The sequence below is a fragment of the Rattus norvegicus genome, chromosome 15, assembly GCF_021556685.1.
Source record: "Rattus norvegicus strain SHRSP/BbbUtx chromosome 15, alternate assembly SHRSP_T2T, whole genome shotgun sequence".
Taxonomy (NCBI): domain Eukaryota; kingdom Metazoa; phylum Chordata; class Mammalia; order Rodentia; family Muridae; genus Rattus; species Rattus norvegicus.
In genome coordinates this window covers 81,912,966-81,939,776 of record NC_141548.1, presented here as the reverse complement: position 1 = coordinate 81,939,776, position 26,811 = coordinate 81,912,966, and the positions used below count along the sequence as shown (strand labels likewise).

At 41.0% G+C, this 26,811-nt stretch overlaps 1 long non-coding RNA gene across 5 annotated transcripts in view; it reads left to right on the top strand.

Moving 5' to 3' along the window:
* LOC102553927 (uncharacterized) overlaps nt 1-26,811 on the top strand; it is a 117,908-nt gene that overhangs the window by 55,892 nt on the left and 35,205 nt on the right. The window contains exons 3-5 of one of the 5 annotated variants that reach the window (XR_015638423.1): nt 15,143-15,339; nt 16,261-16,435; nt 16,563-18,628. The exons of 3 other annotated variants lie outside the window; for them this stretch is intronic. This is a non-coding gene — a long non-coding RNA (uncharacterized LOC102553927). Of the gene's footprint in view, nt 1-15,142; nt 15,340-16,260; nt 16,436-16,562; nt 18,629-26,811 lie in introns of those variants that run through there. One more of the 5 variants, XR_015638426.1, reaches the window with a different exon arrangement.

Sequence of the window (26,811 nt, the reverse complement as noted above, 5' to 3'; positions counted from 1 at the left end):
ATATGTTAGAGTTGTGATTATATATTTTAGTATTCACCTCTTGAGGAGGAAGATGTAATGATAAAGTAGGTCACTGGCAATTTTAATAAATCATTCTCTACAATCGTGGAGAAAAGGGGAAAGACAGCTATGGTAATAGCAGTGGTACAGGCTTGCAATGCCTTCATTTGGGAGGTTCAGGAAAGGCCATCTGTTGCCCCGGAACATCCTCAACTTCGAAATGAACTGAAGGTCACACAAGGCTCCATGGAATCCTGCCATACTGGGGAAAGGGATATCTGCCTTTCTAAGTTCAGAAAAGCCTACATTAAACCATTCAAGATAGAACGAATTCTCTTCTAGAAACACTAATGAGCATCTAAAATACACAAACCACAAGCAAGATGTCATTAAGTAATACTCACCAAATCTAGTTGAACGTCAAGAGGCACAATCAAGAACATTAACTCTTGAAACCAGAGGAGAGACCTGCTTTCCTGAGGCATGATGGGCTAGGTTATGCTGTCATGACAAACAGCCCCACCATTTGCTTATGCAAGTTTTAAAGTCTATTCCTTACCTTCTATTTCATGCCCACCATACCTTTAAAGAATCTGTTTAAGGTTGTCAATAGTCCCAAATCCAAGGTGGTGGAAAAGACACTGTCAAAATATTGGCAAAAGATTGTCAGCTCTGGAAGTCCTCAGATCAGAAATTATGGTCTACAGCCAAGCATCAACCTAAGGACCAAGAGTCATCCTGCCTAATAGCAGAAGAGAAGAAGTCTTCTGTGGGTGCCATGTATGACACTAATTACTATTCAGATTGCTCACTATAGATAAACTCATTGCTTGCTATAAAGGTAACATTCTAAAATACTGCCAAAGGAATTGACAACCAAAACAAACTTTTACAGTCTGCTCTGGGTGCATGTAATGTTCCAATCATGAGGAACCTTTTTAGACAATACAAAGAGTTTAGTTCTTTATCATAAAAGTGAGAGAAAGGCTACTGATATCATTTAAACTAGCCTGCAACATTATCAGATTTTGACTTTTAAAGTATCATTTTGCTTGCTGTGAAGGAGTGAGTTTAGATTGCACAGTGCCCTTTAAACCAAGGGATCAGTTAAAGGGCTGAGAAGATCCAGAGATAATGACAAAGTCCAATCAGATTGGGTAAAGTAGATATCTTTGAGAAAGACTTAAGTCAAATTAAAAAAAACCAAAAAACCTTTGTGATTCGACATGGAGGATAAGGAAGAATCATCTAGAATATTTCTAGGGTTCTGCTTTGCCTGTCACAGCACAAAGATAATAAATGAATTGTTGATTAAAGCAGGAACAGGGATGGGGAGATGGCTCAGTTAGTAAAGAATGAGAGGAGAAGATGAGTTGGATATCCAGAACTTAAATTAAAAGGCCAGTGCTGGGGTATGTGCTGGGCAAACAGAGGTAAGGAGGTCCCTAGACCTTGCTAGCCCTCCAGTCTAGTTTGGGCAGTGATTCTGAGGATGAGTCAAAGACTTGACTCGAAACAAACAAACAAACAAACATAAAATGAAGGTGGGTGCTTCTGAGGGATCACTGGGGTTGTCCTCAGGCACATGTGTATACCACGCAACACTGAAAAATAAAGAGAGACCAAGGACTTGGTTGTAGCCATATTGAGTTAGAAGTGTCTGGTAAACATGTGTAATTAAAAACCAAACAACCGCCGGTTGTGGTGGCGCACACCGGTAGGATTTATTGAAGGAGGCAGAGGCAGGAGGATCACGAGTTCGAGGCCAGCCTGGGCTACACATGGGCTGGAGAGATGGCTCAGTGGTTAAGAGTACTGACTGTTCTTCCAAAGGTCCTGAGTTCAAATCCCAGTAATCACATGGTGGCTTACAACCATCTATAACGAGATAGGATGCCCTCTTCTGGTGTGTCTGAAGACAGCTACAGTATGTGTATGTATATATATATATGTATATATATATAGTATGTGTATGTGTATATATATGTATATATGTGTGTATATATGTATATATGTATATATGTGTGTGTATGTATGTATGTATATAATACATCAAAAAAAAAAATAAAAACCAAACAACCTTGGGAAACATCTCTGTTCCATCAATACAGTTCAAGTGAGACTTACCAAATCCTACAGGCCAATCATCCATCTTCCTGATTTAGAAATAATATTACCCACAAAAGTCCAATCAAGGCATCCCCTGGGGGCTTTCCCCTCCTCAACTTTTAAGGAAGATTCTTGGACTTTCCACTTCAATCTCACTGAACGGGTTTGTCGAAGGCTGGAAAACCATGGTAACGCTTAGAAATGTCACAACGAAAAACAAGAAAACAAACAACAGTATACAAGATGGTTTCCCACTTACATAAAGCAAAAGGTCCTGGTTCTGCTTAAGCTAGACTTAAGCAACCTTCGGTCACTTATATTTAGGAAACGCTAACCTACAGTGGGTATAGGACATGTCCAAAGAGTGATCTAGAAGCCTTTGAAGTAACTGGCACCTTGGGGGCCACTTGAGCAACTATCAGATACTAGACAGAAAATTTCTATTGGAGGAATATTCATTTGGATCCCTAAGCTTCCTCCTGATCCTAAGAGTTTTTAAATGTACTTAGCATGCCTCAAGAAAACTTCTCTCTCCCTTCTCATGGTGAAAATACTATGGCATTTTTTTTCTTCACCTGATTAATGCTTAGCTTAGGAACAACTTAATATCTTTATGAGTGAAGCATGAAGAGAAAACAAAGAAGAGGGAACTATTGGTCGCAACATAGCATATACTGACCTAATACCAGTCCAACAGAGTAGAATAAGAAACTTCAAGCTGTTTCCATTAGCTTTGGTTAACTTCAGAATATGAATTCTACGTGGACTTGTATATAAAGTGTGACTTCTGAATGGATTCATGAAATTAAAAGATAGGAAAGAATACTTTTAAGAACCAACGTGAGCTATGGGTAAAGGCACTTGCCACCCAAGTCTTGTAACATGAGTTTAATCCTTAGGCTTAACCAGGTGGTCAGTTTTTCTCTGACCTTCAAAAGCACATTATGCCATGTATTTCTTTACAAATACACCACACACACACACACACACACACACACACACACACACACACACACACAATATAATTTTACAATTTTTAAAAGATCAAATGTGCCAGCAGCCATGATTCAAACACCAGCATGCCAGGGGGCAAAGTGAACAGGTGTGCATATGAAATTTATCCCACACCATAAACTCTACTTTCCCAGCCTCATGATATGTGTATGAGATGCTTCTTACCCCAGGTCATACACCCTCCAGAGGTCTGAACCTCTTCTTAGTCATGTTGAGGTATCTTTTCTTTGAATAACATCTCTTCCCAGTTAAATCTAGTCCAGAGTTTTGCTCCCCATAAACACTAATTAAGTTTCTATCAAAAGTATGAAAATGTAAAACCCAGAGTCTTCTAGAATATTCAGAATCAGATGTGCTTATCAGAAAAATCACACAGATGTTCTTGTAACAAGCAGAATCCAAATTAGTCATTCATGGTTTCTGCTGATCGTATCAGAATCATAGTCTCTGTGTATCATCAGCATCACCTCTCCTTGCAGGGAAAAAAACGCTGCCTTCCTAAAGCATCATTGCCTCCCACTACCCCCAAGCAATATTTAGACACAGAACGGCTTAACAGGAAATAGAATCATTTAGTTACAAATGATTCGCTACCATGAACCGTTCCCCAGGTGAGTCCTAATGCGGGCAGTTCCCAGGGAATAGGCCTTTGCGGCAGCGACTGATGTGTTACCTGCGTCAAAACTGTGCGTGACAGTTTCATGTATTCACTAGTCCACGGAAGCAAAATGTGAGCACCAAGTTCCCCTGACTCAGCATAGATGTGTGCTAGGTCACTCACCTTCCACAGCGGGACATGGGAGCTGATTCAGAAAGCTCACACTCACCAAGGGAAATAGAACCTAGTCAGCACCAAGCGGGCATAGTCACCGTCCCTTTGATAAATTCGTGTGTTTGAATCACAGCCCTATGACACCCTGATGAGATTGTTAGGGAAAGACGCATGCAAATATGAATGCAAATCAGCCACAGCATGGGAACCCTGGGGCGAGCAGAAGCGCCTCTGATTTCACAAGCTACTCTTCCGTAGGGTCAGCTCAGTCTGCAAGCAGAGGCAGGGTTCTCCTAATGTTCCCCTAGGTGGTTTTGTGAAGTAGTTAAGGTGGGGGAGCAGGGAAAGGAAAAGAAAAGGAGCAGCAGAAGTAGATTCACAGAGTAATCGGCAGAAGAAAAGGGATGAAGAAGGGAACCCCAACCAGGGAGAACACAGGTATCCCTTGTGGTCACCAAAATGAAGGTGCTTTTGTGATGCTTTTGTATTCTTACTGTGTTTGTGTCTCATATATAGACAACCTTTTATACCTATTTTTAATATTTTTGCTTTATAAAATTTGATGCCAAGCTGAGGATGTAGCTCAATAATAAAGTACGTAGGTAGTGTGTACATGAGGACCCCAGAAGCACACACTTACAAAAAAGTATGGGATGGGATAGACTAGAAGAAAGGAAGGAAGAGAAGAGAAGAGAAGAGAAGAGAAGAGAAGAGAAGAGAAGAGAAGAGAAGAGAAGAGAAGAGAAGAGAAGAGGAGAGAAGAGGAATGACAGTGAAGCTTTACTTTACCCCGGTGTGGCAAGAGTGTGCTGTAATCCCAGAACTTAGAAGGCATAGACAGGATCATAGATCATCCTTAGTATGAATCTAACCTGCTCTACAGGGCGAGCTTTAGACTAATCGGGGATTCATAGAAAGACTCTGGTTTCAAGTGAATGAAAGGAAGAGAGGAGGAGCCAAGGGGGAAGGAGGGAGAAGAAATAATTGACCCAAAGATGTTTTTCAACTGTTCTCCAGAAGATAGTGGTCACTCAGAGCATGAGTGCTGCCTAGGGTTGGGGGAGCGGGGTCGGGAGGGGGGAGGTAAGAACTTGGGCCCTGGAACTAGACACTATCAGTGACAGCCACCACAACCTCCCCCTTACTGAACCCAGGAATTTTGGCACACTGTTTAAGCCTGAAAATGTACACTTTTCTCCTTAGTTCCTTGGAAGTAATAACACTACTCAGGAGATTTCACCAAAGGTCAGATGAGATAATGTCTATAAAAAGATTAGCAAGAACTGGCATTTGGTAGCCAATCAATAAATGATAGCTATCATCGCCTCAGAGACGGTGGGTGTGTTTACTGACTTCAGGCAAGCACGATAAGTGAACTTCTGTACTGTCTGCCTAGAAACGGTTGACTCTGTCTCTCTTTCCTGCTGCTTTCCCATCAAAGCCAAGCTCAGGGACTGGAGTGCCATTTAGCTGCTGTAATTGCTTTCTTGATTGTAATTAGTTACAGTACTGTTGACTTCACATTTGCATTGCTAATGGACCCTTCCCAGTGGACTGACATTTAGGTTGGCTCTGAAGACTCAAAAGCCTTACAAGTTTCCACAGTGAGCCCCCAAATATTCAGAAACTAGAAACTACTCGGGAAGCACCCATGGGTGTCCTTGTTCAGGAACTTGCTAGGTGTTGCAGCACTAGCATTAATTTATAAACGTTGTCATAGGCCAGGAAGCAGCTTAATGTGATCTGAAGCCAGTGAGTAACTTACATTTAGAGAGCAGCAGTGTGAGATATGTTCAAGCCCCTTCCCAATACCTATGGAGACCTTGGAGCAACATGTCACTGACCCTTTCCTGTCACTCCCACTCACCCTGTCAAGATGAGAACGATTTTTATGCCCATTTTACAGATGAGAAAACTGAGACACACAAACACATACAGAGAGAGAGAGAGAGAGAGAGAGAGAGAGAGAGAGAGAGAGAGAGAGAGAGAGACTGATTTGCTTGCTTCAGGTTACACAGTCAGCAATGGTCAGTACTCAATCCAGGTGTTCGATATGGTCCCTGGGCTGTGTCATCATCAGTGTGACCACTGGGAAAAGCTGTTCTACTTAACATTTAAATGGAATTCAGAGCCACTGAAGAGCATTGTTAAAAACTGACAGTTACTGTGAATCATTAGGCCCAAATGTGCTGAAAAACGGAACAGTCCCTCTGCCCACTGGGATTTGATTGATGCTTGGGGGCCTGCAAATTACTTGAGACCTGACAGACTAAGAAAGGCAGAGCTTGTTCAAATGTATATGTGAGTCACTCAGCAATGAGTAACTCACAGAACACCAAGGTTGGGTATAAGTCGGCATAAGAGAGGGGTGGTTTTTAGGGCTTCGGTGAAACACAGTGTGGATGGTTCAAAATGCTTCTGAATGCTGTAGAGGCAACGGATAGCCTGTTTCCATGGCAGCTGAATCTGAAGAATCTTCAGAGAAAGGCTAATGGCAGGTGTAGTTTCATGATGCTCCAATGAGTCAGATAAAATTTAATTCTACATCATCTGTGGGTCAAATGCTATCACTTTAAACCAACCTTTACCCCAGTCTTGAGGGTGTGGCTAAGTCTCCACTACAGTCACCTCTGAGGGGAAGAGGGCAAAACAGCTCCTATTCTAAATCAACTTGGAGCTGATTGTGGGGTGCAAGCACTCCGAATACTGAGACAGGAGGATCATAGGTCTGAGTCACAGTGGGTTACATAGTGAGTTCTGGTCTCAAAAAGCTATGTCAGCAATGCAAACCAGATTAGCTTAAAGCAATGTGCATTTGTAATGAGTTCTTAGTAACTGTGCTTGACAGTCATTTTCTGATCACACATAGTAACTACAGTAATATCATGATAATGTAATGTTTATTATAGGTAGTTCTTGACCCTTATGAACTGTCAAATAAATAGTTGTTCAATAAATAAGTAAATATTAAGTTCTTTCTGTTAATATAATGAAAAGATAGGTTTCAACATATATGTTGCCTTCAAGGACATAAAATACTATTTTTGAAGCTAATGACTGAGTAACTGTGGTAGGAATTACACCAGAATTACTGGAGTTAAAATAGGGGAAATCCGTGTTATTTTACATGGGACAGATACGGGTAGTAGCCAACCATTCTCAACTCATCTGAACTACATCTCACTGCTATGTTTATATATCCCAGATGCATATATATATATATATTTACTCTAAAGCTGGCTTCAAATCCTCATGAAGCTCAGAACTCCATCTTGGCCTTTGGTAAACTGGGAACAAATGGTGTAACTTAAAGGCCTATGCACCAGAGGATTTAGCAGATTCCAGTCTATGTGTAAAGACCTGTGAACTAATAACATCAAATGCAGGGCAACCCCAGCTCTCCAAGCTCCTGCCTCAGACTGGAGGGAAACATATCCAGCTCTGCTCTGCCTTCTGGATCTCTTCAGGTCCTTGGGAATCAATGGTGCCTGCCCACACTGGATCAACCACCAGTTCTCTGAGAGTCACTTGACACTAAAATCCAAAGAAACATGCTACGTGACCACTGAAGACTGTGAATCCCACTGTGGGGTAGTGTAACTTCAGTGCCTTAGGATCCTATCTTATCCTATGCCAACTGGTTCTGTGGCTGTCTGGACAGCTACAGCTTAGATAGCACTCCGGTAGGATGCAGTTCTACGCATGCCGTTGATTGGTCATTGATGAGTGTGCATGCCGGAGTGTAAATTGCCAACTGGGTGAGAACGAAGATTCTTTTTCACCTTGGTGCTGTGCCATGTGTTTTGAACATGGCCTGCTATTATAGTCATAGTATGAGCATAGTGAGTATTAATTGAGTTAGGGAAAGAGTGAAACAAATTATTTCTCAAAGTACCTCCTTCTGGCTTAAATGGATTTTAGGGGTCTGCTAACTCTATGCTTCGGGAGGACATGGTGGTGTCCTCTCCTGCTGTTCACTGAATAGATGAAGGCTATCACAGGCAGGAAAACCTTTGATCAGAGGCCCAAGTAAACCACAAACGCCATGTAGACTTTTATTTTCTCTTTTGAGACAGGGTTTTGTGTAGCTCAGGATGGTCTCACACTCCCTATGACTATGCAGAGTATGCTGAGATAACAGGCATGGGCAAGCATACCGAGTCTATGTCAGGAATTGAACCGGGAGCTTCAGACATGCTAAACAAGCACTCTGTGAACTGGGCTATGTCCCTGGTGCACCCTCCAAATGAACAGATTTGCCAGATAGAGCCTGAATCTCTCGGCGCTGTATTGGTCATTATTCGCTTAGGGGTTTCCAAAGCTCAGTTAATGGATTAATGGAGTCTTAGCAAATCTTAGGAGCTGATATATACATGCATACATACATACATACATACATACATACATACATACACACACACACACACACACACACACACACACACACACACACACACATTCCTGCTCTATCATGGACGGTGTCTCTCAGAAGATTCACTTGGGACCTAGAAATCCCACTTTGTTCTCGTTGGACGGCAAGTGTTCTTTCGCAGATGGTCCCTGAACTAGCTTTGATGAATCTTAAAGTGGTATTCAAAGGGAAAGGGAGAGGTTGGTGGGGCCAAAGTCAATGTCCACCGGCTCCTGGACTGTGCCAAGGGCTGGCCCTGGTAGGGAGGCATAATTCGTGTGGGTAAAGTGACTTTAGATCTTTGGGTGGAATACCGTGTGAGCATGCCAAAGATCAATATTGTGTTTCGTCTGAGATTCTCCGCTCGCTCTCTCCTGCCACACCTTTCACACTGTGATGGTGGGAACAATAACAAGCCTGAGCTATTTGGTTTCATGAGCCCTGGTTCTTCCGCATCTCCTTAAAACTGCCAGGGCCTTGCTGCACAAACCCGGGCTTGCAAGCGTACGATGGAGCAAGCGTAACAGCCGGTGTTCATTCTTTGATCCCCCTCCCCCCATAATTGTCCTGTCTTCCCTCTTTGCCTCAAAATCAAGCTTCATGTGGGAAATTTTTGCTAAGCGGCCTAAGTGCCTCTCTCAGATCTTTACCTCTCCACATTAAATCCCTTGAGAAGCAGGTAGGAACTGGAAGCACTTTCATTGCAGTATGCCTTCATCTACCAAAGAAGCCACAGAGGTCACAATAGGAAAGGGGTGGGGAGCTCATCTCCACAGGACTTGGGGGTGGGTGCTCTGGTCTCTGCATCTTTTTATGAAAAGTAACCAATAGAAAGACTAGCTGCGAACTCACACCAAGGAGCTCATCCCGGTGACGGTGACGCTGACTGCTGGCTGTTGGGTCTTGAGAACCATGCGATTCACTGAGACTCCTTTGATGGTGAGCCTGCTCAGAGAACGCTGCTGGCCGGCCACAGGCTAGCCTTGATAAGTACGTGTGATGAAGTCCCGTTTTCAAAGTGGAATCCAACAGGATACAACGGAACAGAGTCACACTTGGCAGTTCCTATCTTCTAACAGAGGAGGACACAACCGCAAAGCACTCAGACGCCGGGTCTCTCTGCCTTACAGTCTAATGAGAGTGTGGTGGAAGTTGCAATTGCAGACCCAATTCAAGAAGAACTGATCAACCCGTTCGTCCCATGGAGCAGTCCTCTGCAGTGAGCGCGGCCATCCTGGCTTCCTTCGCAAATAGTTGATTCCTAATCAGTAGGAAAGGGTGTGGCCGAGGAGGAGAGAAATAAGTATTTCTGTTTACAGTTTCTTCCCTGTGAGCTCAGCCGAGGAGCAGAAAGGAAAAACCTCCAACTCCTTTTTTAATAGTACATTACAGATAAAACTAACAGATAACAATTAATAAACAGCCAACTAGTTTTCCTGGAGTAGCCACAGAGGGACCATTGGAAATTGCGAAGCATAGGCTCCCAGCTCCTACAGTGCATTATCTACTTACTGAGGAAGAAATGGGAACATATCTGAAACATACAGGAAAAAATATTATTAACAGGTATCCTTTGCTACAAATATCCCTTCATTGACCAAAATGTCTTCCCAAGACTCTAATAATCCCTATGGTGAACAGAAGGAAAATTATAATTAAAATGGAAGTTTGGGGCACCATCTGACCTACCTCAGACCCCGTCTGTCACAGCGTCAGAAAGCCAGATCAAGCCAGATCAAACTACGCTTTGCTAGGGAGGTTCTAAGATGCTATTTGAGGTTAAAGTTCAGAGATAGCTCAAAAAACACTTTTTTAAACTCTGATTTTTAAACCTCCCAAAGGGAAGTCGGCTTTTTGAAAAGAGCCCTTTAACGTGTTTTTGAAGTACTTTCTAACATCTAAAGAAATATATTTCAGTTGGGAAGGACAGCAAACAGAGATTGTTAATGACAATTTTGCATTGCGCTTGAAAATTTGCTTAAAAAAAAGGCAAATCCTATGGGTTTTGTCTTCCCAGAGAATTTTTTTTTTTTTTTTAATAAACAAAAGGCAAGGTCCTTATAATGGAAAACTCGTTCCAAGATACACAACTTAAGAGAAACATGGAAAAGGAATTCTTTCTTTCCAAAATACTTTCCTTACGTCTCCTTGTCTTAAATGGTAATTGCGGTAGGAAATTTTTTTTTCTTGTCTCCGGATGGAACAATGGACTCTTATTTCCACAAAATAAACTGTGCAGGCTATCAGAAACTACTTTTCCAATGGAGAGAGAGAGAGAGAGAGAGAGAGAGAGAGAGAGAGAGAGAGAGAGAGAGAACCTATTCTCTAACGAAACAAAACAAACAGAAAACAATGGTCTCTGGCATCATGATTTGTACTCAATTGGGAGAAAATAGAATGAGTTTTCAACATGATTTTACTGTTGAGAAAATACCTCTCCAGCTGCACATTTCAACATGTATGAAACACTTACAAGGTAAAGATCAGAAAACAAGTGCTTCTTGGCACCCTTGCCTCCCTGTGCCCCTGGCACAAATGATGATGAAACACAAGTCTCTCCTCAAGGGGGAAGGTGTGTCTTCTTGTCCCTGTGTACGAGAACATCTATTTGTTTTCTAACAGGTGATCAGCACGTTTGACCACAAAATCTAGCTGTGGTTACAGTTCTGAAGCAATAGGTAACTGTGTTTAGTGAGTACCTATTAGACAGCAGGCGATTACACAATCACAAATTCAGTCTTCACGATGCCCTACAGAGATAGGCACTGAGGCCTGACAGACAGAAAACTAAGGACCAGTGCTTGACGTTGAGCCTGATCGCTTGACCATAAACAAACCCAACACTGGAAAGATTGTTTCTGGCTTGGAAGTCACAGCGCAACCTCCCTTCCCGCCATGCCTCCTATTCCCATCACCTCATAGTGTTCACATTTCTCCAGGATCTTCCTGTCATGGAGAAAATGAAAACAATTCTCATGACTTCTTAATGATTTAATGTGTTATCTGTCCAAGGACCACGCTGGAGAGAATAATATTTAAACTTGAGTCTCTTGTGGTAATGCTTCAGAACATCTGGAATGGAATGATTTATTTTAAGGTTGAGGTGAAGCCTGGTCGTATCTCTCAAGCCACCCTGGTAGGACCACCACACAGGGTCACGTACATAGGACCCTAAGCAGGGGTTGCCATTGGAATTGAAGATCACACTCTGGGCACCACTATGTAGCTTTGCAGAACCAGACTCCAAGGAATCACTGATGTTAGCCACTACAGAGACCTTACTGACCATCACAGGCCAGCGTCTGTTTATGTTACAGATGGAAACATTGAAACCCATCTAAGACTTTACTAACTGCTCTATCAATGGCAGATTTTTACTTCTAAATTACAGTTTAGGTGGGAGACAGAATAAAGGCAGGGAATGAGTCAAGGTGGAAAAGAGATGTTTGTTGATTTGCAAATTGAGTCTAAGAGTTGATACTTTAAAAAAAAAAATCTGATTGGGGATTTAGCTCAGTGGTAGAGCACTTGCCTAGCAAGCACAAGGCCCTGGGTTAGGCCCTCAGCTCTGGGAAAAAAAAAATCTGTTCCAACTATTTGGTTGGAACAGCTGAGGATCAATCTGATTCATCAAATGAAGTTCATACCACAGACATGGAGTAGAATCACACCTCCCTTACGAACTGTACTTTTCAGAATAATGTACTAAGTATTTCAAGCCCAAGCTTTCCAACTCTGTATTCAGCCGTCCCATGTTTCCTAGGTACAACTTTTCCTCCAGATTAGAGAGCATTATCCTTTCAGAAGGACAGTATAAAGTTTGAAACATTCCTTTCTGACTCTTCTTTGCATAGCAGTGGCATAGCCATCTTGGGCTTTGCTGTAATGGCTTTCAAACTTGGGTTCCTGAGTCTCTGGGGAAGAGCTTTGGGATGGACTGACTACCAGGTTCTAGACCTCAGGAAAGAGAAACTACATCACTAGAGGAGCTAATGTAAGTGGAGAGAAGCTGGGGATAACTACTCTATCTGAGAATCAGTAAAATCCTGGGCGTCATCACCCAGACCACGATCTGCTCGTAAGACCATCTTTGAAGACAGGGTTCTACTGCTTCAGAAAAGGAAAGTCCAGTAGATATTAAGTTACACAAAGAGCTCTTCAACTCCAGAAAGCTACACAAAGTGCCTGAGAGAAGTTTCCACATTGGCTGATCCATGCCTAACAGACCACTGAAAATAGCAATCATAATGCTATCTTCATAATCACAATGCTCAATCTAAAACTGCTGTGTAAAACATGGGCAGCTAAAGCACAAATTTTCATCAAAACAATACTATTTTGTTAAAGAATGAAGCAGATGTGGGAATGAGCATGGATACAAAGTGTGAGAAGCTGAGGAACCTACATTTACAAAGGATTTAGATTTTGTGTATAAAGTATTATTTTTCTATAATGCCACTGGTTGATTGTTCCTCCTAGTCTGTAGAGTTAGACTAATTGGCCATTAGAACCACTTCTAATCCTCCTTGCTATGCTTCTTCTACAAAGGATGCCAGTACCAACTTCCTTATTGAAAGAGGAAAAAAAAACACAACAAAAAACCCCACAGTGAACAAGAGCTTTTATAAATATAAAGGTACTTTATCTCCCAATTGTCAATGGTGGCATGTAAACACCCATGACTTCTGCTTGAGTGTTCTTAGTAATGGATCAAAAATGTTTTCAGACTGTAGGAATTTTCAGGAAGTATATTCAGGGCACAGGAAGAGGAGCAAGAAGAAGAAACACAGTTGAGCTCCACCAGAAAGCAGAACTAACGTCAAGAGAAACCCCTATGCCACCATGCAACTCACCATTCACCTCAGAAAACTATTGTGATAAGAAAAGGCAGGTACAGATGACTCCCACAGCCTCTGTCCTTGTGTGTGAACACACAATTGACAGTCATCTATAAAGTCAGAAATGCTTGCTTGAACTAGAAAGGAAGTTGAAATAAACCTCAAAGAAACTTCCCCCCAACACATGCTGAGCAACCAAGAGACCAAATAGAGGTACATGGATGCTGTTTTCACAGGTTCAGTCAATTATCATCATGGCAGCAAGCACGGCAGCCTGCAGACAAACTGAGAGTTCAACATCATGATCTAAAGGCAGCCAGGAGACTGTCTTCTACTGGCAGACAGGAGAAGGATCTCTCTTACACACTGGGCAGAGCTTGAGCACTAGAGACCACAAAGCCCACCTACACAGTGACACATTTGCTCCAGCAAGGCCACACCTAATCCAATAAGACCACACCTCCAAATAGTGCCACTTCCCATGGGCCAAGCATATTCAAACCACCACAGTCCCTTTATCCTAAACACTCCCATAAAATTTGACCTCATCATGGAGTACAGGGTGTCATGATCATTTGACGTTGCTCATCTCTTAAGCAAAGAGCATCATCCAAAGGCCAAACAGTTTGTTGTGAGCCCCTGGGAGAATTCAAATTCTTCCTGGAAGGTAAATGAAGGATGCCTGACAGCCAATTAGCTCCTCCTGTAGTTTGAAACTTAACCTATCTTGCTTTCAAATTATAAAAACTCTCATTTCATTTTTAAATATGTGTAAGCATGTGGGTCTGAGTGAGGGTATGTGCACATGAGGCCAGAAAAGGCCATTGGATCCCTTGGAATTGGCACGCTAGGGAGGCTGTGAGCACCCAACACAAGCACTAAGGAATGATCTCAGGTCCGCTGTAAGAGCAGGGCATACTCTTAACGACTGAGCCATCATCTCTCCAGTCTGTTCCTTTCAGTTTTTCATAAGAGAATCTTCTTTAGTTGGTTTTTAATTCAACTGAGCTCCCTGTGTGTCAAGTTGTAAAATGAAGTATTTTTCATATAAATGTAAACAGTGAATTAACTTGGGAGCCATGTTTCTTTACCTCTGCTAGCCACACAGATTAAACCAAGATTTATTTTTAAAGCTGCACCCTAATACCTGGGCAGTTAAATGATTATATTCCATAGGGTAATCTGGCTACTACCGGCCAATATTTGCATATTATTATTGATCTGGCTTTTTGGACTTCAGATGTTTTTTTCTCAGGATATCTTCTCAAACCCTCTCTTCATGACTCCTCTCCTTCCCCTGACTGCTGGAAGCTTCTGCCCTGTTCTCTCTTCTGCCCAACCATCAAGTGATCAGCATTTATTGAAACGGCAGAAAATAAATGGTAACAATTGTTTTCACAAACTTGAGACAGGATATTCTCAACATAACATAAATATCACAGTGTCCCATCCAGATTGAATCAAGACATGAGGGCAGAGAAATCAGTATTTAAATAACACAAGGATAAACTTCACACATAGTACAAAAACATTATGCCTACATCAAGTATACAGAGATGAGTGGTACTTACTAGAGGAAAGACACTGGAGAAGTAAACAGATACATTAGGATATGTGATGAGTCTTAAAGAGTCACAATGGGGACAGAAAAACTGAGTAGGCTTTTTAAATCCAGGCTCCTTGAGCTCTAGTCTCAGCACCTCAAGCATCCACTTACTAAAATCCCTTCCTTAAAAAAGGTCTCCTTTGGCTTTTTGATATGTTACCAATGGCATCCTGAACCATTACATTTACTTTCCTGTCTATGCCCTTCCTTCACATATCTAGATTCTAAATTAATGCTTCATTTAGTCATATGTCCATTATTTAGGCACCTACTATGTTTATGTTGATTTATCTCACATCAAGAGCCAATAGTTTAATGAGCATCAAACTATCTGGAAGACTTCATTCCTTGGGTAGAAATAGCTGAGTCTTTGCTTGTTATTCTATTCTCAGGTCTTTGGAAAGGATTCTACAAGAGTTCGGGTATGACATCTAAAATAAAAATAAAGACCACCTTACTGATCCAGGGAAATTTTACATCAGCATATCAAATTATATCCAAATAGCTAGTATGAAAATCGCTACCCAGATTTCATAGCATAATCAAACAATAACAAGAAGAGGGAAAAGTCCTTCAAAATATGACTGAGGTAAGATAACCAACAATGTTGATCTTCCCCTGAGCTATTGTGATGATTAATAAGATAATGTTCACAAAGACTTTGAAGGAGTAATGTAATGTTCTTTGAAGCATTATCATTTTTTTATTAATGAGTTTTGACTCTGATAGCTGCCAATTGCACTGCAGCCATGGTAAGCCTGCCGATGCCCTACTGAAGGAAGGGAAATAAGATACAAGAAAGCAGATAACACTTGCTCTGGGTGAAAGCCAGTTCCTGCTAGATGCAGAAGCTGTAGGGAAATCACTCAGAAAGCAGTGGGCAGGGCCAGATGCTGGTAGAATGGGAGGAAAACTACCATAGAAAGAAATACTACCTCAGATGCACAAAGAAACTATACGAACAGAGAGCACAAAATTGCCTACACCAATGTTATTGGACTTCCATTGACTCATTCCATCCCGCACCACGAAAGCAAATATCAAGCACCTCTATCTTTCAGGCAAACTGTGGGAATCCAGTATCTTGGATATCAAAACAGATGTGATAGCTTCTGTTTTCAAGGGTTTGGCTTTTGGGGACAGAGGAGTGGGTGGAGAAGCATAGAGATGAATACTGGATATTTTGAGTTGCTATGGAGTATATGGAAGGAATACGGGCAGCAGAGAGGGACAGCTCAGATAGCTTGAAGGGCTCCACTCAAGAAAATTTGGGTCTTAAAGGGCAGGGCAAGGAAAAGCATTTCAGGAAGAAAGAACTTCTACCACACAGATACTAGGGACAGTGTTCGCTACAGGTGTACCTGGGACCACATCATACACAGTGACCCGAGAAATGGAGCTGAGCTTGAGTAGCTACAGGAAAATGTTCAAGACTGGGTTTTAGGAATCAAAATTTATTCTGAAGGTGGTGAGAAACTTTTGAAACCAAGATGATCTTTACAATTAATAGGACTTCACTAGCATTAGCATGAAGTTCAGCCTGAGCTGGAAGACCATTAAGAGTCTGTTGAAATTGTCTGTGTGATGAATTCCAAAGGACGGAGCAGAAGAGACAAAGTCACATGGAAGGCAAGAAGTATCACTCCTAGAAACTGAAAAAGAGTGAACATGGGAGACAATCAGAGGTAATATCATGAAAGACTTTCCCAGGCTTGTGATTTGGGTCACGGGTCAGTGCAATCACAGAGAAGGGAAGACCCAGGAGGTCAGAAAATGCATGCTTTTCTTCTTGTGTGTTCTTCTTGTTGACAGACCTCACCATGCAGCCTGTCCCCAGGGAACCTATGTACCTCAATCTATGCTGTCCTGTAAGAAGGAGGAAACTCCAGGAGGAAGAGCTGCTGCTTCTTGGAGCATTCTTTCAGACGGTTAAAGTTGCTTTAGAGAGAAATTCAAACAGAGTCTCTGCCACTCCCCTTTCAAATTCATTAATGGAACTTGAATGAAAATAAGGTTCACATGAAGTTCAGAAAACTTTAAAGCACTATTTAATGGTAGAAGCTCAGCTGTAAGAATTGCTTTATTTCCTATTCAATTTCATGTGCCTATAATTTTCTAAGAATTGGGAATTTAACAGGTAGTTCTTACTTATATTTGCCAATTAAAGTCTGCCAATAGGAACAAACATCTCAAACATTTCAAAATAACAAAAATATTTCTTTGGCATAGACACTCAAACATGAAGAAATACTCCAATATAATTATAAGGCTATTTTAAACTAATGAAATGTCCAAGATTTTTAAAGTTTTAAAGCCAAAAATTTGGGACACCAAAACTTAAGAATTCATCGTATTTCCATGAAAAAAATATTGAGTTCCTGCATTTGTGGAGGAACTCAAATACAATTTACTAAAATTTGATTTAGCATTCTCTAAAGTAAAAAGAGATGTGAGGAAACCATCAAAAACATTTAAAACTGCCAAGTTCTGTTGTGTTAAAATATGATTTAAAACATTTAGGGGGGAAATTAAAGTTGTGTAAGATGTGGGAGGCATGTTGCAAAATATGGAAAAAGGTTAGCCAGGAAACTCCAAATAAAACAATATGTACAGTGCAGACGGGCTGTGAAGCTGCACATTTCCCTGTGTGGCCAGATATGCAAATTAATTTACTAGTTGGAGGAGGTAGGAACAAGGCTAATATCTAAGCTTTGTTGCTAAGATAACCAAAAGTCATAGGGCAGTGCTTCCCAATCTTTAGAAGTTGAACAGAGCCTTTCACCCGGGCTGCCTAAGACCATCAGAAAACACAGATATTTGCATTGCAATTCATAATAGTAGCGAATTTACAGTTATGAAGTAGGAACAAAATAATTTTATAGTTAGGGGTCACCACAGCATGAGAAACTGTGTTAAAGGGTAGCAGCATTAGGCAGATTGAGAGCCTTCATATTAGAGGAAGACAACTATTGGCAATTCCGACGTTCCCAGTGACTCTGGAACTTTCTACAAGTATAGCTGTCTGTTCAGGGTGTTTCAAACCTGACAGGATAAAGTTTCCTTCTTTCAGTGAGAGACGCGACAGTGTCAGAGTTAAAGACATGCTCACTCAAGTCACATTGTCAGAAATGCAAGAAGCATTAGATGTCTTCTCTGGAATAAATTCAGTGCTCTTAATTAATCAATTAAAGTTTAATCAGGAGTCAAAGGCAAGTGGGATCTCTGAGTTTGAAGCCAGCCCGGTTTACTGAGCGAGTTTCAGGACAGCCAGGGCTACACAGAGAAACTCTGTCTCAATAAATAAACAAACAAAAAAGCAAACAAAGTTGCTTAGGATTAGCAACAATTAAAGTAGATATGATACATTTTCTGATCAAGGACAGATCTCAGAATCATTGCCTTAGGAAAAATTCAAGGCTTTTAAAGAACATTGCCTATGTAAACCTGGTAAGAAAATTGTCACGGAAAATAATATGACAAAACTATTGAGCCACCCAAATTAGTATACCTCTTATTGGTCTAGTAAACAGTCTCATATCATTTAAAATAGATTTGTAAAACAACTTTCTGAACTTCGTTTGTGCTGTATTTGTTGGCTATAGCTGTGCTACAACAAAATAGAGGGAAGCTTAAAAGCATGAATTCGAGTCTATGGTTCTGAAAGTCCAACATTCAAGTGTCTACAAGATCATGCTCCTCTAAGGTCATAGTCACAAACCCACTTCTCCCTAGTGTACAGAGGGAGAACTTGAATCCTTGGGAAGAATGATTTCAGACATCATGCTTTTTATATATCCTTGGGCCCGATTTATCCCTTTTACTAAAGACTCAAAGCATATCAAATTAGCAGCGCGCGCACACACACACACACACACACAGAGAGAGAGAAAGATTTATTTGTTTCATGTATGTGAGTACACTGTAGCTGTCTTCCAACACACCAGAAGAAGGTATCAGATCCCATCACAGATGAATGTAAGTCACCATGTGGTTGCTAGGACTTGAACTCAAGACTTCTGGAAGAAGAGTCAGTGCTCTTCACCGCTGAGCCATCTCTCCAGCCCCTGCAGCATCTCTTTAATTGTGATGATTAATAGTTGATTGACAGCTTAAGAAAATCTGCAGACAAACCTCTGAACACAACTTTAAAGCTTCTAGATTAAGTTAATTGAGGTCAGAAGAACTACCCTAAATGAGAGTGTGATATCACATGGCCTGGGGTCTTAGACTGAATGAGAGAGAGAGAGAGAGAGAGAGAGAGAGAGAGAGAGAGAGAGAGAGAGAGAGAGAGAGAGAGAGATATGGTTGAGCACCAGCATTCATCACCCTCTGCTTCCTGACTGGAGATACAGTGTGACCAGCGGCACCAAGTTCTTGATGAATATGGAAACAAAATGAGACCTAGATGTGGGTGGAAGAGGAGGCTTACTGTAGATATGAGGGAAAGCCTAGCCAGAGGCATCTGGAAGAGACCAAAGTAAACATGGCCAACAGACTGAATGGGGCCATGTGTGAGAGGGAGGAGGGGAGAGGGAAGAGCCAGAGGCAAGGAGAGCAGGGGCCAAGAGGGCAAGAGAGCAGCACAGACAAAATGGCTTCGTGATGTAGGAATCAGAGAAGCTGGAGAAAGAGACGCCCAGCCTTGGGTGACAGAATTTAAAGCAGAGGGCAGGGTGTGCCAGCCAGGATGACTCTGTAACAGGTACTGAGGGATGCTGGGAGAACCTGGAGGCCAGGACACCTTGATATGTCAAATAAGCATAGCAGTCAGTTGTCCTGAGTTTGAGACCTAACATATGGCACCATGGCTTCCTATGTTCAACTGTGAGTCAAAATTCCTTCATTCTTTACGTTGCTTGTGTCAGGTATTTTGTTACAGTAATAAGAAACACAACTAATGCATTGTTTCACTCTGACGTTAGGTTAGCTTGATTGCATTTGCTAAGACCTAATACTGTCACATTCACAAGTATTAAGGAGTACGGGGTTTGCATTACCGAGGTTAACAGCTTCCTTAATGACTCCAAAGGTTGTCAGACGGCTAAATGCATCTGTGCCATTTCACTGGGGGTTGTAAGATTTTGATGTAATTGTATATAATCTCTAGCTCTCTCACACTCAGTCTACTCTGCAGCTACTATGGTCTGGGGATGTGGAACACACTTTGCTTTTTATCACAGCCTCTTCTTTTCCCCAGAGCTTACTTTTCTGGTGCTGGGCTTAAAGGAAGAAGGAGGGAAAGGAACATGGCTTCCTTCAGTGGTTGTATAAGATGACAATGGTGGCCTCCAGAATGGTCAAGCCCATGAACAGCCCCTTTTTTACAGGATTAACATGGACTCAGTGTGGCAAAAAGTGGCCACTACCACCCCCGCCACCAAAAAGTGATATCTTTTTGAGAGTTAGTAACAACTGGGTGACCCTAGGCCAATAACAATATCCAATCTTCATCAATGGCCTGTCTTCAAGCTCAGTGTCCTCAGTGTTCCCAGTGAGGCTGAAGTTTATTCTCACCAATCAACAGCATCTAGCCATAAGGCCTCAGGCTAAGAAATGACCCATCTGAAGCATAGCCATAAACAGATAAATGATAGATGACAAACAGATAGATAGTTGATGGATTATAGATAGACAGATAATAGATGATAGACACATAGACAATAGGTAGATAGATGATAAATATATAGATGATAGACAGAAAATATATAGATGATAGATAGAAAATAGATAGATAGACAGACAGACAGACAGACAGACAGACAGACAAAAGGACCTGAGGTAGATAAACCTTATCCTCTGAGACAGACAAGCTGAGTTATTTACATGGCAGGTGCCCCTACTTTTCCCTCCAGAATAGAACCTTCATTTTTACTGATACAGTAACTCAGCTCTCATCGTACTTTTCTCCTCATCTTTCCTACAACATAAGCCTGTAAGAAAGATGCAGGTGGGGCTGGAGAGATGGCTCAGCCGTTAAAGGCTAGGTTCACGACCAAAAACATAAGAAAGATGCAGGTGTTGGGGGAAAGCTTATGGGAGAGCTTTGGCTTTTCCAAGGAAAGATAACACTTTCACATTGTCCTACCTCAGAATAACTCTAATGTTTGAAGTGAGGAACAACAGCCATCTTTTTTTTTTTTTTTTATTAACTTGAGTATTTCTTATATACATTTCGAGTGTTATTCCCTTTCCCGGTTTCCGGGCAAACATCCCCCTCCCCCCTCCCCTTCTTTATGGGTGTTCCCCTCCCCATCCTCCCCCCATTGCCGCCCTCCCCCCAACAATCACGTTCACTGGGGGTTCAGTCTTAGCAGGACCCAGGGCTTCCCCTTCCACTGGTGCTCTTACTAGGATATTCATTGCTACCTATGAGGTCAGAGTCCAGGGTCAGTCCATGTATAGTCTTTAGGTAGTGGCTTAGTCCCTGGAAGCTCTGGTTGCTTGGCATTGTTGTTCATATGGGGTCTCGAGCCCCTTCAAACTCTTCCAGTTCTTTCTCTGATTCCTTCAACGGGGGTCCTATTCTCAGTTCAGTGGTTTGCTGCTGGCATTCGCCTCTGTGTTTGCTGTACTCTGGCTGTGTCTCTCAGGAGCGATCTACATCCGGCTCCTGTCGGCCTGCACTTCTTTGCTTCATCCATCTTGTCTAATTGGATGGCTGTATATGTATGGGCCACATGTGGGGCAGGCTCTGAATGGGTGTTCCTTCTGTGTCTGTTTTAATCTTTGCCTCTCTATTCCCTGCCAAGGGTATTCTTGTTCCCCTTTTAAAGGAGTGAAGCATTCACATTTTGATCATCCGTCTTGAGTTTCATTTGTTCTAGGCATCTAGGGTAATTCAAGCATTTGGGCTAATAGCCACTTATCAATGAGTGCATACCATGTGTGTTTTTCTGTGATTGGGTTACCTCACTCAGGATGATATTTTCCAGTTCCAACCATTTGTCTACAAATTTCATAAAGTCATTGTTTTTGATAGCTGAGTAATATTCCATTGTGTAGATGTACCACATTTTCTGTATCCATTCCTCTGTTGAAGGGCATCTGGGTTCTTTCCAGCTTCTGGCTATTATAAATAAGGCTGCTATGAACATAGTGGAGCACGTGTCTTTTTTATATGTTGGGGCAACTTTTGGGTATATGCCCAAGAGAGGTATAGCTGGATCCTCAGGCAGTTCAATGTCCAATTTTCTGAGGAACCTCCAGACTGATTTCCAGAATGGTTGCACCAGTCTGCAATCCCACCAACAATGGAGGAGTGTTCCTCTTTCTCTGCATCCTCGCCAGCATCTGCTGTCACCTGAGTTTTTGATCTTAGCCATTCTCACTGATGTGAGGTGAAATCTCAGGGTTGTTTTGATTTGCATTTCCCTTATGACTAAAGATGTTGAACATTTCTTTAGGTGTTTCTTAGCCATTCATCATTCCTCAGCTGTGAATTCTTTGTTTAGCTCTGAACCCCATTTTTTAATAGGGTTATTTGTCTCCCTGCGGTCTAACTTCTTGAGTTCTTTGTATATTTTGGATATAAGGCCTCTATCTGTTGTAGGATTGGTAAAGATCTTTTCCCAATCTGTTGGTTGCCGTTTTGTCCTAACCACAGTGTCCTTTGCCTTACAGAAGCTTTGCAGTTTTATGAGATCCCATTTGTCGATTCTTGATCTTAGAGCATAAGCCATTGGTGTTTTGTTCAGGAAATTTTTTCCAGTGCCCATGTGTTCCAGATGCTTCCCTAGTTTTTCTTCTATTAGTTTGAGTGTATCTGGTTTGATGTGGAGGTCCTTGATCCACTTGGACTTAAGCTTTGTACAGGGTGATAAGCATGGATCGATCTGCATTCTTCTACATGTTGACGTCCAGTTGAACCAGCACCATTTGCTGAAAATGCTATCTTTTTTCCATTGGATGGTTTTGACTCCTTTGTCAAAAATCAAGTGCCCATAGGTGTGTGGGTTCATTTCTGGGTCTTCAATTCTATTCCATTGGTCTATCTGTCTGTCTCTGTACCAATACCATGCAGTTTTTATCACTATTGCTCTGTAATACTGCTTGAGTTCAGGGATAGTGATTCCCCCTGAAGTCCTTTTATTGTTGAGGATAGTTTTAGCTATCCTGGGTTTTTTAACAACAGCCATCTTGGACCATATAGTATGAGGTAAAAGGTAGAACCAGAAAGGCCATTCCTTGCCTTGTCCACCACTGGGGCAAAGCTGGAAGATACTGGCCTCCATAAGTCTTATCTATCATATGAGAAAACTAAGTTCCTGCTTATTTAATCCACTACTAGCTGTGCCCTCTATCACATGGATTCAAGTGCCTGTACTGTGTTCTTGGATTATTCTGGAAAGATGTCACAGCTATACCCCCCAGCTCATCTGTGTCATGAGTGTGTTTGAACTCTTAACATAGAAAGAGCATAATCCCTATAGCAGGGTGTAGTGGCCTATAACCCCAGTTATTGACAGACTGAGATAAGATTTCAAGTTCAAAGCCACATTGAGGGTATCCTGGGCCATACAGTGAACACCTATAAAGAGAGAAAATGCAGAAAAGAAAGGAAAAGAGGAAAAGACTGAGTTTCTACATTTGAATGGTTTCAATGTGTCTCAGATTTATGGTAAATTCACATATTACTTCCACACTGTGCTTTTTGCATTTGAGCTATATGTGAAATTTCTTTTAAAATTACATTCTAAGTGTTCGTGATACCCAAATTTGCAAAGGTGTTTAATATACATAAAAAGAACACTAATTAATTTTACCCATGAAATAGATCATTTTGTAACTTTAGATCCAATGACTATTGTTTTTAGTGGAGAAAGCAAAGTATGGAATGATACTCTGGTATTCTCTCTCTCTCTCTCTCTCTCTCTCTCTCTCTCTCTCTCTCTCTCTCTCGTGTATCTCTGAAAGAATACATAAAAATTTTAAAACATCTTAGTTGCTGTTGGCCAGCAATACTTGCCTCTGAGAAGAAAGACTGGAAGGATGGGAAGTAGATCGTGGTTTTGACTGTAAATATTTTTGTATGATGTTTTGCTCTGATCTGTCTATAATTTGAAAAAACAAACTCACTACGTACAATAAAAATGTTATGCTTCTAAATGATGGTTAAAAACTTTGTAAAACAAATCAGGATCAAGACAAAGTAACAACAAGGTTAGGAGTCAAGTTCAACCAGCTCACAAACTGAAGAGGTGATACTATCTACCAAGAAGGAAATTACATCATCGCTATGCAAATATGGTGGACAAAGCAAGAATGTAAAGTCTGCACCTCACTGAGTTCCAGAGGAAAGGCTGCAGTGTCTGATCAGTGACAAGGGTTTTGAATTGGAGCTGTTATATTTGTTAGGCCAAACATGAAGATCTTGTCAAAAAATAAATAAATAAAGTACTCTTGAATTCCTCTGGCCTATGGCAATAGCTGATCTACAGCTATGTGGTTAATTGGGAAAATTACAGAAGGCTCATTAACATCCAATGTAGGATTCCAGGCCCAAGCATTTGATGATACCAGCATCCGGAAGTGTGTTTATAAGAGCTAAGTGCGGAAGTGGGCCACTGGGAAGCAATCATCTGTACACAACGCTCATAAATGTACAAGAGGTATGGGTCATTTAGGCAAACATTGTTTGCTAACTAGGACAGTGGATTAGAAATTATATAGCATCAAAAGTAGGGTGCACTCACTGGTAGCACCAAAGAGAAGGAAACTGTACTGAAAAGAACTGACGGCATATGGCTGTCGGGTTTGTTTTCTTTTCTCTGTGGCCCAAAACACATCTTAAATTTTACCCTAGGAAAACATGTAAAGTTCACAGTGAAGTATTATTGATTATGTGCACCTTCATGTTACCAGAATTCTAGATCTTTTTCAAGTGGTGTCACTGAAACTGGACCCACCAAAAAGCTCGTTTCCCCCTTTCCCAACAGACACTAACCTGCTTTCTGTTTCTGAATTTGATTATTTTAGATATCAAATACAAGTGAAATCCTGTATGATTTACTTATCTGTGATTGGATTATTTCACTTAGCATAATGTTTTAAAGAGTTCTCCATATTGTAGCCTGTATGAGGTTTTCATTTTTAAGGTTGAATAGTATTTCACTATACATGGTCTTCACGTTTGGTCTATCCATGCTGTTGATAAAAGCTCATTTGTTTATCCATCCTAGCTATTGTGACTAATGCTTTAGTGAACTCAACTGGGCAAATACCTCTTCAACCTCTGTTTTCAGTTCTTTTGTGATATACCTAGGGCAAACTATATGAAAACTCAATTTTAGGAGCCTTTTTAGGAGCCTCCATATTGTTTTCTGTAGTTGGTGCACAATATACAGGGTTCTTATTTCCCTATTTTCACCAACATTTAACAATCTTAGATATGAGCTGATAAATCGCTGTGGGTTAGACTTGCTTTTCCTTTGTTTCTTTTCATGGTTCTTTTTTAAAAAATATAATGCTTTATTAATTTTTGAGAATTTTATGCATGCATACAATGTATTTTGATCCATCCCCAGATCCATCCCTAACTCTTTCCAGGACTACCACTCACTCACTACAAAGTTTGTGTCCTCTTTTTATTTTTTTGAATAACCCAGCAAGTTGAGTTTGTGATATTCATATTTTTTATTGGTGTGAGGGCATCCACTAGAGCCTGGTGAATCTAGCAATGACTGCAACTTGAAAAACTAGCTTTTCCTTTCTCAGCTACCATCAGCTGTCAATAGCTCTTCATCTAAGGGTGGAAGCTCGTAAGTCCATCTCCAGTCCCTGCTAGACTACTGACTGGCTTGATCTTGTACAGGTCTTATACAGGCAGCCAGAACTGCTGTGAGTTCATGAGTGCAGACATCCTGTCATGTCATGTTCAGAATATATTTTTCCCTTTCCATTAGTCAATTGAGCATCTTTTCATGTTTTTACTCTCCTTTCGTATGTCTTCCTAAGAGAAATGTCTATTTGAGTCGTTTGCTAGCTTTTCTGGGGCTACATGTTTGCTGACTGCTGCTGAGTTGTAGTAGCATATCATGCACGTTGGACAACAAGTCCTATGCAATAAATTGTAAATATTTTCTCCTCTTCAATATCTTGCCTTTCTCTGTATTGTTTCTTTGCTGCACAGAAGACTCAAATGTTACAGTGTCCCATTTATCTATTTTTGTTGCTGTTGCCTGTTTCCTTTCCAAAAAAAAAAAAAATTATAATGTTTTAAATCTTTTTTCCCGTTTCCTTCTAGGAGCTTTATAATTTCAAGTCTTGTGTTTAGTCTCTTAATATATTTTTAAATACATTTCCTGTTGTATACACAAAATTTATTTGACTTCATATTTCTATTTTGTCCAGCACCAGTTGTAAAAAGAAACTATTCTTCCTACCCTGTGTAGACTGTCTTTTTTGAAAATCATTTGATTTGATATATGATATAAAGCTTTTGGGTTTGTCTGCTACTGGCTTACATGATTGTCTTTTCTGCCAATATAATACTGTCTTGATTACAGCTTCTTTGTAAGTTTTGAAATCAGGATGCACTGAGGTCATAAGTTGTTCTTTCTCAAGATTGCTTTGGCCACTTAATGAGATTCCTGATTCTATATGAACTTGAAGTCTGTTTTCTATTTCTTTAAGCATACTCTTGGACCTTGTGAGGAACTCCTAGGCATTAACTTGGGCTGTGTGAACATTTTAAAAATGCCAACTCAATTTCAGTTGGGTTCTTCCCTTTATTAGCCTGCTTTGACTTCTCTCAGCAGTGTTTTTCAGAATGCTTTTGTCTTCCCAGTTAAATTTATTCCTAAGGATTATATTCTTTCTGAATCTGTCATTAATGGAAATGTATTCCTGGTTTTTCTTTTGGATTGTTCATTAGCAGTGCATAGAAACACAACTGATTTTGAGTAATGGTTTTTGTATATGGCAACTTTGCTAAATCCAATCATCCATTGTTATATGAGAGGGTTGCCTTTCATTTATTTTCCTTACATAATTGCTCTGGCTAAGACTTCTAACAGCAGCAGGATAGACATGATGAGAGTGAGAGTGGCCATTCTTGTTTTAC